We start from the raw sequence: 13,431 nt of genomic DNA on the forward strand, positions 1-13,431 counted from the left end.
AGGAGCTCATATAAAAATGTATGCAGGTTATTGAAAACCTGTCTGTACAGTCAGAGCAGATAAAACAGGTGGTAGAGAACTTGGGTACAGTCCAAGCTCTGAAAAGTGTGTTATGAGCTAGACAATGAGGTAAAGGCAATGCTAGAGAACAGCATCTCCACGGAAACAGGGTGGACTTAGTGGTCCCAAGAAACTGTTTCAGAAAAATGATTATTTATCATAACTTTCATCATTTGCAGATGAGTCTGATGATGAGTTTTAGGGAGTGTCTCTAAAAGAAAGTTCATGTTATGAAACGGTCTAAGCTAGAGGTCCAGAAAGCACTGGTTATGACAGTATGTGTGAGGACGTGCAGAAGAAGATGGATAATAAGAAGACCATGGTTACTCTTTGACAACAGGCAAAAGGCCTGATTTAGAATGAGTGTGTTCATAAAATTAAAGGTAACAGTTTTTTTTAACATGACTGCAAGTTGGGCGTAAATGTCTGAGGGGTGTGTCTGTAGTCTTCAACTTTAAATGTGGTGTACATATGCATTCAATTGTGTGCAACTTTTTCAGTCGCAAGTTATGCTTATGCTTAATCAAAGATGACGCAAATTGATTACTTCTAATGCCACAGTGTATTTTAATGTGCAAAGAGAAAATTATGAAAGTAACATGTATATTATCAGTTCCCATAGTTCTCAGATCGGAATAAACAGTTCAAGCCATTTTCAAATCCCCGGGTCCTTTCACCAAGATACAAGGAATATTCAAGGCTAAACAGCTGGTTAGCACCAAGTTGCAGCAATATGCAATTTATGCTTAGGTGCAGAGGCACCGAATGTTGCTGCACTTTTTATAATCGGTTCACGGAACTTCCAGGGAGGAATATATTGCTACCCCCAAATACTACAATATCCAATCTCTTATCAAATGTACTGGAAACACTTTTACAACTCACATTCATGGAATAATTAGCGACAGGTCACAATGGTGTTCAGCATAAGCCTTTGTCGTATCTTGAGGTAAATAAATGAAAGTGTTTAATCCTTCACAGACATCACCAGGTCTCAGTGTGGAAGAAATTGTTAAGACCCTGATCTTAATTTGTATCTGTCCTGCAGTATAGTGCTGCTGTTTTAGGATAGGAATCTGATCCTAATTTGTATCTGGTCTGCAGTACCTATATGCTACCAGAGGTGGTGCTGTTTTGCATTGGACATTTCCACCTCGCATGCAGGAGTTAACCTTCTTGCCTGATCCTCACCTGCACCTGTTCCACTGCCTTATATACCCACCCCAAGCATTACTTCATACAGTTCATTGTGTTATTGTGCCAGTTGTTCTCCTGATTATCTGAGTTCTGCCTGTTCCATCATTTTGCACATGTGTTTGTGAACCAAGTCTCAGGCTTCGTTTGACCTTGCTCCTGCTTACTCCCTGGTATAATATTGGATCTCTCTGCTTCTGACTCCTGGCTTGCCTGAACCTCCTTTGCTTGACTCTCCTGTGGATCTTCTGGTGCCTCCTGTCACCTGTTAAACTTGATAATCTGCATCTGCACTTCCCCATTTGTGTCTGACACCCAGTGCCTTGTGTCTCCTGACTAACCTGGTATTCAATCATTCAACCATCAACATTCCCTCTTCAATGCATGGATCCAAGAACAGCGCATGTGATAGGTACAATTGCCATCTTGTCCATTGTTTTGGCACTGCTCCATGGTCTTTCCAGATCTATAAGTGTTAATATCCCACAAAATGGAACTTCCATATCACTATCCAGCAATTTTACGGGTCATTCTGTGCCAAAGAATGCTCACTTCCTGTCCTGAATGATGGAAAAAACATCAAGAGAGTGTTATGAGGATGTCAGTAGAATCTGAAGGAATCTCTTCACTGGTAAATTGCTGGATGGGAGTGTTTGGTAATAGGGTGCGGGTAACCTTTTTTAATTATAGATTAATATAAAATTACATAATGAAACACCAAAAGTTGGAGAAATTAAAATGATCAATTCCAACAAATGATATGGCGAATGGGAATTTAGAGGAAATCAAGACAATTAAAGAAATGTAACGTTTGCATGGCATCATTGTGTGGCAATCACACAAAGGTGGTAATAGAAACATACTTAAAAGAAACAGAGAAATAACTAAATGATGTGAAATGCTACAGGAAATTCATTTTCAATTCTGCAAGCAATTATAAAGCACTACAATATATAACAGATTGATTGGAGAGGCACACAATCAAGAAACTATTTTAAATGAAAAGGAATGCCTGACAGTAAAACAGTAAAAATGATAGTACACAAGAACAGCCTCGCCCAGGTAGACCCATCCTATATCTTGCCATCTCATATAAAATATACCTCTGATATCCTCAAAAGATAAGATGTAATAGCAGTGAGTGAGAATACATGGCTGATCACATGTGATGTAAAGTTTCTTTATACCAGCTTCAATCATGTTGTTGGTGTTGAAGCAATCAGATACTTTTTGGAAAAGACAGAACTAAAGAATTCAGCATCTTTCTAGTGGAACTCTTGAATTTCATTCTCAAGATGAACTACTTCATTTTCTACCTGCAAATGAGAGGTGCAGCTATGGGGACCTTATGCCAATTAGAGATTACAAAGACATAATCTCTTGAAGTGAATGAAGGGTACACCCATTACATTTCACTATGGAATCATTATTTTGATGACATTCTGTTCTTTTTTTGGATGGGGGGGGTCTATTTTCATTATGGACAAATTTCTTGAAACTTTAATCCCAACAATTGACAATTACTATATGAAAAGAATCAGGAATGTGCAAACATTCCTGATAATAATTATAAATGAAGGGGGGGGGGGCATTTAAATAGAAGCAGACTTAACTCCATACCGACGCTGTAGATCTCCGATTGCAGCAGGATGCTGACCGCAAGTTATTCCGACTAAGCAGGTGTCCATCAGTAGTCCTTCACGTCATTGCGACCTCTATCACTTTTAATTTAGAGCGGCAATGTCGAGTTAAGTGTTTAAACACTTAACCTGCGGTGTCCTCACATTGCCGCTTTAAATTAAAAGTGATAGAGGTCGCAATGACGTGAAAGCCTACTGACGGACACCTGACTAGTTGGAATAACTTGCGTGAAAATGATTACCACCGACATTATCAACGGTTTATACTTACTGTCATGGGCAGGAGTATTGGCACCCCTACACTTTTTTCAAATAACAATAATAATAATAATTATTAACAACAGTATTTGCTCTCCATAATTCTTTCTCTGTTACTATTACAGAACCTTTGTTTTTGACTCTAAAGTTAATACTGCATATCCTTATAAATAAAAAAGCTGAAAAGATATGCAATTGACAAAATTATTGACACTCTAGACTAAACATTTAGTAACACAGCCTTTGCTCAAAATAACTGCAAACACCCACTTCCTATGACCATGGTTAAGCTTCCTGCAATGCTCAACTGGCAGTTTGGTCCTCTCTACTTGTGGAAACTGCTCCAACTCTCCCAGATTTTAAAGGTACCTTCTCCCAACTGCCGTTTTCAGATCTCTCCACAGGTGTTCTATGGGATATAGATCTTAACTCATTTTGGCCCACTTCAGAACAGTCCAGTGTCTCTCAAAAAAATCCTGGGTGATTTTTGAAGTGTGTTTTTGTCATTGTCTGCCGGAAGATCCATGACCTTCAACAGACTGCCAGCTTTCTGATACAGGGTTCAATATTGCTCTCCAAAATAGCCTGGCAATCTCCAGATTTCATGATGCCATGCACGCACTCAAGACAAATAGAGCCTAATGCAGAACAGCAACCCCAACACATCAATGAACCTTCTCAATGGTTGACTGTGAGGAATATGTTCTTTCCTTTGATAGCTTATTTTTGCCTTTCTTAACATAGGGATGCTATATTTTTATCAAAAAGATATTTACATGGATTTTTGGATATAATATGGGGTCTTTGTGACTGAAAAAAGAAGATGTTTGTCATGGACATTTGGAATATAATTTATTTTGGACTCATTTTTTTTAACTACTCCTGGACCTGGAATGTTATTTTTTTTGAACAGCTACAGGACCTTTGGGAATAATTTGGTTTTGATTGGGTATGATTACAAGCCTTATTGGATTGAAAGCTTAGAAGACTGGATCCTATACAGATGAAGACATATTTGGAGTTTTATTATTTTTAATAAAGAGGTGTGGTTATAAAGAGGGAGTTGTGTTTTATTTAACATTATTTAACTACATGTCTCAGTGGGCCCAGGGTGTCAGGGCATGGTGGCACTTTTGGTTCTCCGAGTGCCAGCATGCCCTGGCTGCCATGGGTATGCTGGTCCTTATAGTTCTAAAAGCACCAGCATGCCTAGACTGTTAATGACAGTTCCAGGACTGGCTGAGACTTGTAGTTCCACAAACTAAAATCGTGTTTTAAAATTTACCATATATTTCACACACTTTATTACCCTACACCCACCGCCCCAGGGGTGTAGGAAGAGGGAAGAGCCCTAATTCTTTCAGCACAAGGCTGATTCTACCTAGAGGGGGGCTTTCTTTTGCAGACCCCTCTCCCTAGGGAATCCAGCCCTGTGTTGATTAGCTTGGGGTTGGTTTGGCATTATGGCAGGGGGACCCCTGCCGCGTGACCCCCTGCTATAGTGCCACTCACCCTGGCTGGTTTGCCTAGCACTGGTTTTAAAGAAATCAAAATATTACTTCAGGTTCTTTTGGAGATATCGGATCTTAGACTGTCTTACAATGTGAAGCGTGTATCGATGTAGACTTTCACTGCCATAGGCATAGTTAGTAATATTTGGCATTACTCATATATTTCACATTCTGCTGATTGGCCAAGTCTGTTTGTGGTGTCTAAATGATATTTGATAATTTCTCAAATAATATTTTGTATGTAGATATTTTCAGAGGTCCTCTTAGTGTAGTCCTAATGGAATATAGTACTAATGGAGGAGCATCTGGCCATAACATACCAGGTTCTTTATATATTTTTGATAGCTTATATTTAATTGTATTATATCTTTCTACTTTTTCACTAGACTGTGGATGGTATGGCATTTATAAATGTTGTTTTATACCCAATAATTCACACAGATTCTTGACGAAAAGCCCTGTAAAATGTGCACCTTGATCAGATGACAGTACTTGTGGTTTTCCATATCTACATGTAAATTCCTGAACTCATTTCTTAGCTGTACACCTTCATAATAAACCCTGGTGTAATCAGGTGTCTTCAAAAGTTTGCATAATTAATTGATTTGATTCTATCTATGTATGATTAAAGTGTTCCAACTGATTTCAAAATAAATAACCCTGTTAGTGAGATGTGTCATAGATGGTTAGCACTAGTTAAGGGAAGGAAACGATTTCAAAGACTTTTTAGTGCTTCTTAATTATATGAGCACCACTTGAAACGTGGACACTGCCCACGTTTCATGTCAGTTATCAAGAACTGAGACCTGTTCTGTAGCTGTCGGTTCCTCCCAGCCATGGGCAGGCTGGGCTGGGGGTAGGGGGGAATCTGCCCCCCAGTCCGGTCCCATAGTGGGCTACCTTGGGCTGGGTCACCTACATTTTTTTTCCAATAAAACAGGCTGGTGAGTTGAGTCTTGCCCCCCAGGCTAAAATTTGCCAGCTCTGCCCTGCTCTCAACATGCTCGCGGCATGATGGGACTTACAGTTCTCTGTTTAGTAGCACTGGGGCTGTAGTAATTGGAAGGTGTAAAACATCCGGTTTTATCATGGGGTTTGGCCTGAACCATTTGTGTTTAACAGGTTGCAAACTGCAACACATCAGGTGGTTAATGTATCAAGGTACGATTTTTTTCAGCGTTGTAAAATCGCGGCAAATCGTGGGTGGTAACCCGCATTTTTAGTTCCCAAGTTGCCAGATGTATTAAATTGCGATTTTTACTCTGATCTTAAAAATCACTGGTCATCTGTAGCGATTTGCTGCAATGTCAAACACTCCCGTGTTTAGCTAACTCTCCCGTGTTTAGCTAACTCTCCTGTGTGTGTTAACCCTAGTGCTGCCAGCCTACTGCTGGTTGCGTGAATATCAGGGAAAGATTTGTGTGGGGTCCCCCCCATTTTCACTCAACCAGCACTAGGCAAACCATCCGGGGTGGGTGGCACTATAGCAGGGGGACACGTGGCAGGGGTCCCCCTGCCATAAATGACAACCAACCCCAGGCTGTCCAGTGCTGGGCTGGATTCCCTAGGGAGAGGGATCCACCAAAAAAAACGAACGGCCTTCCCCTCTAAGGACACCCGGCCCAGTACTGAAAGCACTAGGGCTCTTAGTACATCTCTGGGCGGTGGGTGCAGGGTAATAACGGCAAATTAGTAGTAAAAAAACAAACAGGCGCCATTTTGTTTTGTGGAACTACAAGTCCCAGCCAGCCCGGGCTGCAAATAACAGTGTGGGCATGCTGATGCTTGTATAACTACAAGCACCAGCATACCCAGGGCAGCCAGGGCATGGTGGCACTTGGAGAACCACAAGTGCCAACATGCCCTGACACCCATGGCTGGCTGCGACCTATAGTACCACAAAACAAAATGTTTACAAAACCACTACACCCTCATTAAAACCACACACTTTTATTAAACATAATAAAACCCCAATAAATACAGTGAACACCCTCATTCATACCACATATATTTATTAAAAATAAGAAAACCCCAATATACTTACCAATCAGCTTTCGTTAGTAGCTTTTAATCCAAAAATGCTTGTAAACCATGTCCTAATTTGTAATTCCAATAGTCCCTGCTTGAAATGTCCAAAATAAATTGTAATTCAAAATGTATTGCTTGAAAAGTCCAAAATAAATTGTAATTCCAAATGTCCCTGCTTGTAAATATCTTCTGTACTTCTTGTCCAGAAGGGCCCCCATGTTGCTTGCAGTTTTCTGTTCTTCTGATGACGTTCAAGAATCTTATTAAAGATTTTAATAAGAAAGCTAACCAGACCTTGTCCTCTGGTAAATCTCTGATGCACAAGTTATTCCTATTGTATAAGTCATCAACTCTTTTTTGCAGTAGCTTTAAATCTTGCTTTGTGTATCAGCGTGTATTGCAACAGTTGTTGACAATGACAACTTGTAGGCTAGTGACTTTTTTGCACACAATCTCTTTCAGCTTAATGTCTAGCATTTCGAAATCATGTTTGGTTGGCAGTTCCTGTTTGGTTGGAAGAGACATAAGAAGCTGTTAGACAGTGCCAGTGTCCTGAGACTCTTGGGTAATGGGATTAGTGGCTTGAGTATTCCCTGAGGGGGATGGGCTGGAAGAGGACATATGTGAAGGTGCCTAATCATGCCTAAACTCCCACCGGTCGGCTACCTCTCTTTCTCATCCCTTCTTCCCTTCTCACCCTTCCTCCCGCCTCTCCGTCTCATCCATGTGTCTGTCTGTCTTCCCCTCCCTTTAGATTGTTCGCTCCTTTGAGCAGGGCTCTCCTACCTTCTGTTTCCATCACTTTTAACTGCGCTCTCCAGCTACTCTGCTCACCTCCTCTCAGTCCCTCTGCCCTCTGTCTCCTCTCGCTTCTCTCCGCTCCCCTCAGTGACTCTCAACCTGTCATCCGTGCCCACCCTCTTGGTCCATAGTTACCTGCCTGTACTCACTTTTCCACTCCCTCCCTCTCTTTCATGCTGTGCCTGAGCCCCCAGAGTTATAGTGCTTACTGTTACTTGTACTGTGCTGTTTCACCTTGTACTGTGCCATTGTTTGTCCTTGTACGGCGCTACGGATACTTTGTGGCGCCCTATAAATAAAAATTAATAATAATAATAAAGGTGAGGAGGTATCATCATTCATGGGGGAAGTAGTAAAGATAATTAAGAATTGTCTGAGATCAGAACACTGAGGGGTCCCCTATGAACCCCCGTGATATTTTTTCTGAGGTGGCTTTCCTTTCCTTACCCATTGAGATGTATATAAATTGCTAAATTAGAGATGCATAAGGTCTATCGCCTAGTTACTAGAATGTGTTTGCCAAAGCATGGGTTGTCAGTGGTCACATTCCCCCATGTAAAATTGTAAGCATTCATATAGCACAAGATAGGAGTGCTGCAGAGTTTCTGTAGTTACATACTGACTGCAATTTAATGGGAGAGAAGTTGTGTCATGAGCAATTTGGTATAGTCTAGGCTGCAATCATAAATTTAACCACTAGGTGGCAGTAGAAAGCTCACCATATTGTTTCACCCAGCAGTTGATTGTTGGAAAATAAGTGCGGAATAAAATGAAGGGCAGACAGGGTCCACACTAAAGGCTTAGTTAAGGGCACAATTTAAGATGCTATGTGGGCTCTGTAACACCCAAAGACCCACCTGTCTGTGCTGAGCACACATAAGGCGTCACTCAGGGTTCTGTTAGTGTGGGATGATGGTCTGTATGCCACTCTGGTAGGTCATCGCTCTGATCGGGCAATCAGATGGTTGCTTCACCACTTCCATTACGTCAAATAGGGGTCTGTCTGGTCTGTCAGAGGTCTGTAGTTGGTGGGCTCCAGCTGGGAGATGGATAGAATCAAGTTTTCGGGAGTATTGGAATGTAGGTCTTGATGGCCTAGTTAAGCTCTTTTCTCGCCAAAACAGTGGAGCTCACTCTCCCTCTGGGATTGAAAGCCTCCAGGACTGTTAATGTGGGAAAACCGGTATCGGGTGAAGGCCTGGACTATCCACACCCTATTGGTGCTGTTTAATGACTGAAAAAGCAGATTAGGATCAAATGGAGTCATTGGAGTCATCTAAGAACAGCATGCGGAGCCTTTTGAGAACCCATCCGCCCATCTTAGCTGCTATGCCATGCCCCCCTATTAAATTGATATTAATGTCTTCTGTACATAAAATGCATTTTTACAGTTTCTCCTAATTGCAAACACATGCTCTAGCTTGGAAACGCGACCATCATCACTAGTAATTGGCACATACACCAGACTTGTAGCAGGTGCAAGTAATATTACTAAAAATCACATCCCAAAGCTTGCATCAGACACAGCGGCCATCACTCAAGCTTGGCGCTCGAAGATGTTACTGCGTTCTCTGGCGTAGGCTCCAGTTCAGGGCATGCGCAGTGCAATTTTACGCGAAATATGGCACATATCGACATTTACACTCCTAAATGAATCAGAACCAATGTGTTTGGCAAGTTAACTTCTAGGTAAGAGATATCAATTGTAAATTAGCAACTGCAAAGCATGGCCACACAGTGCCTAAAATTTGGATAAATGCAATTATTTGATCGCTTAGTGCAATTTCCAAATGTTTGGGATGTGTTTCTGCAGCTTTGTGTGACCATTTCTGAGCTTACCGGCTAAAATTGGAATGCACATTCCTGAAAAAATAAAACTATCACTTCAAAGACTTATTTTCTGTCACTCTCAACCATCCCTTTAAATAATTAAAATGTTTACATTTTTCTTCTGTCGTGATAAATTTGTGCTTTTTAATGTCTTTATTCCATTGGTAGAACTGTGCCTAGAAATACACATTTTGTTTAATAGGTGTCTGTATAGCATACTTGTCTACTCTCCAGAAATGTCCAGGAGGTTTGAATTTTTGAGAAGTCCTCACTCACTCTCCCGTATCCAGGGCGGAGGTGGGGCTTAATGACACGATTCCAGCTGTTAAGCCCGGCCCCTGCAGCAAATCGAGACAGGGGGCATGGCAATGGTGTCGCCATACACCCTCCCACTCTCGCCCCAGCTGACCTCCCTTCCAGGATCTCCCGCAGGGGAGAAAGCTGGAAAGTATAATGTATAGGCTGATGCCGGATCTCTAGTACTGTGCTAGCCTGATAAATCAGGAACGTCAACCAAAATGCAAAATCTCTGCCCCTAGAGGCTCTTTTAAATATCTCATACTGAAACATGAAATTTTGTTTTTGTGTGTGAACACTATACTAGGCTCATTCCTTCTCTTTGCTTTGCTATGCAATACTGTAATCTGCACAGATCCTCCCATCTTGAGTAACATTTTGCAACACTACGTCTAACACTAATTCAAGTGCTTTCTTGTATAACTTGATCCGAGAGCACAGAAATTAGATTTATGCCTAAGGTCTATGCAATTTCATCGCTTTAGGAGGGAAGCCGGCTCTTCCAAAATTCGTGAGTCTTCCAGGCATTCCAGGAGAGTAGGTTAATATGATTTTAATAGTGGTAACTTTACAATTCCCCTCACCTGTCTCCATTCATATATAGTAGATTAAATTTGCAAGCCAGAGAGAGATCTATCAAATCTTCTAAATATAAAAAGTGGAGGTATTGCCCATAGCAATCAATATTATTCCAACTATCATTTTCTAGAATGTACTAGATAAATGATAGCTAGAATCTGATTGGTTGCTATGACAACACCTCATCCAAATGTCTGTTGCCTTTGTATCATCAATACAAATCTCACTCAATTCTGGAAAAAAATGAATCACAATGATACCTGACATTCCCCCACTGTTAGGAACTCCTTCAGTCAGCATGACAAAACCCGGAGTCTGCTCCGAAGTCTGGTGTTCGCTGGAGCCCCTAGTGGTGGGGACAGACTTGGCTGCAGACGAACGAAGGGTCGTGTAATGTGCACTGACTGGGGAGAACCCTGAGGTAGCGAAGTATTACAGCAGTGTGAGATCCAAGCAAAGGTCAAGGGCCGGCAGCTGGCAGCGATACCAGATAACGAGCCAAGGTCAGGGGTCACAGGCAATACAACGAGGTCCAGAAACAAGCCAGGGGTCATACACGGGAAATCCAAACTAGAGGTACAGCACAGGAGCAGGGAAACAGGAACAGGAGCCTAGCTACACAGGAAGCTATAACTGTCAGTGAGGCTCAGTCCTCAATGCCTTAAGTAGTGAGAGGAACCAATAGGAGCAGAGTGCAGCGAGACTCCTCCCATAGTGCAGAATATCATACCCGGGCATGCTCAGTTGAATTAGTGGGATATTTTCTAAGTTCTTGTGCATGCTCACTATGCAATTCCTCTCCTGCATGCTCAATGCAGCTGGGTGTTCCTCTTCACAAGACAGCTGCCGCTGATCACTACACTCACTGGCTCATAAAAACCATTGCCAGTTCATATATCTTAGTGTGTTACTTTTTTCTGCGCGCAGGCGCCCGGCTGTAGGACAGCTGGCCCGGCGCTGCTGCAGACGAGGCAGAGCGTCCCGGTTGATTCCTAGGCAATCGGGACGCGCAGGGCGGAAGTGACGTCCCGGTCGTCAAGGAGACGGCCGGGGCGTCTGGGAGAACCGGAAGTGAGCCGCCGCGGCCCGTCGGGGACCTGCTGTTCGTAGCACCCACTGAGATCACAACTCCACCAAGTCATGCATTGATTAGCAACAAGAACCATGAAATGTGTCCATGTTTATTCTGGAACTTGTAACTTGGTAATGAGAGATACGGTTTAGTACAAAGGCTACAGAAGTCATTAATGTTTAGCATTTTGTGTAGGAAGGACAAAAGAATCGTTGAATCATTAAATGTGGTTGATGATTATCTGATTATATGATTGCACAACTCGATTGCCAAAGGGGTTTTAATTTAATGTTAACTATGTGTTCTAATGTTTTGAATGCAAAGTGTTCTGTTTATGTTCTAAATTAATACAGCTGTTACTTTATATTCCAAATTATTATTGTATCTGTCTTTATTTATAGGTCATGTGATATTGATTTAGCATTAAAAAGAAATGAGGGTTGCAGCAGGTGATATAGAATTGTTTGAATAGTTTGAATAGTTCAGTCTGGAAGAAATGAAAATGTTTATAACTTTCATGCTTTATGGAATGTACCCTTTCTGGTACTGTCTCCTACCGGTGCTTATTTATAAACATTGATAAGAGACAAGGCTTCATATTTTAACACATTGTGGTGAAGGAGGCACATCCTTTGAGTAGTGGTGCATGTTATTAATAGTTATCCTTCTTTGAAACAGCTACAACACAGCCATAATTTTATCGAGTATACTGATCAAACATTTACTAAATAGAATGTATGAGGCTGGTTAGTTAATTAAATAATGTCCAGATCTTGGGTTTTCACTTAAGGTCAGCAACCTGGCAAGTTGGATATCAAACAAACTTGGGAGGTAAAACTACTGTGGACAAAAGCATGGAAGGACCTATCCTTATGACTATATGATTTTTTACAGCCAATGAAATGTCTGAAAAATAGTATATTAAAGCGCTGTAATAAAATATCATACAACCCCTATCCAACCAGTATTCAATGCAGAGCCCAATACACTGATCAATGTGCAATAGACAGAGCATTCTACTGATCACTATACAATACAAACAGCATGTCAATGTCCTTTCTGTTAATCACTATACAATGCTAAGCCTATTCTGGTGACCCCCATACCACCCAACATTGAGAATACTTAAAGTGGGACAAAAAAAGCCCCACTGCCGTTCCGCCCACACTCTGTTCATGAATGAGCAAATTTGGGATGTCCCTCCAAAATCTGGACCATTGGGGGGTGTGGACCCCAAAATAGTTCAGAAAGAGCCCATGCCTCCCTTGTTGCTATAATACATGCATTATGAAGAACATGTTTACAGAGCTGTAGAAATCTGCAGCTAGTGGCCTCATTGGTGGAGGAAGGAGTTTGCAGCCAGTAGATAAGTGGGGAGGACGGAGAAAGTGACCAACAAGGAGGAAGTACCCAATGGGGTCTGGGGGAGGGACAGACCGTGGACTAACCACCAGCCCTTGGCTAGACTGCTCTGCTCCATGTGATAGGGAGCTGGCTGTCACTGTGTAAGGCAGCAATAAATAGAATGCGGTATGGATCAGCCACTAAGAAATTTCCATTTTCCATAAGCCTATGGCAGCACCGCTTAAAAAAAAAAATCTGAAATCCAAGCTGGTTCCCGCATCTCCCCAAGCGCTGCACCCTGTATTACTGTTATAACGTGTTGCACCACAATAGTTACGGTGCTGCTGATGACAATTCCTTTCATTTCTGAGTCTCTGTGACTGAAAAGTCCTGAAAAATTTTAATTTTACTTTCATCTACTACTGGGCTATGTTATTTGTGACTCTTTGCCTCTCCTGTCCCATGTGATGTGACCTCCTGATTATTTCAATGAGTTGTTGCTGGGATTTTGATTAAGCTCCCACTGTATATTGTGCTGGGAGTTTTTTTAAACCCTTTATTTGGAAAGGAAACAATAAATTATATAATACAAACAAAAAAAAACAAACAAATAATTTCCTTCATCTTTTGTGTTTTTATAATAGGGAAAAGGTAAATTAAGGGGGAAAGGAACAAAAGAGTGGGGAGGAGAACAGGGGAGGCAGTTACATAACACTATCAAATCAAATTCTGGAAAAGAAAGTACAGGAATTAACCTAGTAATGAAGATACCACAGCTTCCTGTATAACCTTAAAAAGCATGGGGGTAAATTCTGCC

Source organism: Mixophyes fleayi, chromosome 8, assembly GCF_038048845.1.
Source record: "Mixophyes fleayi isolate aMixFle1 chromosome 8, aMixFle1.hap1, whole genome shotgun sequence".
NCBI classification, from domain to species: Eukaryota; Metazoa; Chordata; class Amphibia; order Anura; family Limnodynastidae; genus Mixophyes; species Mixophyes fleayi.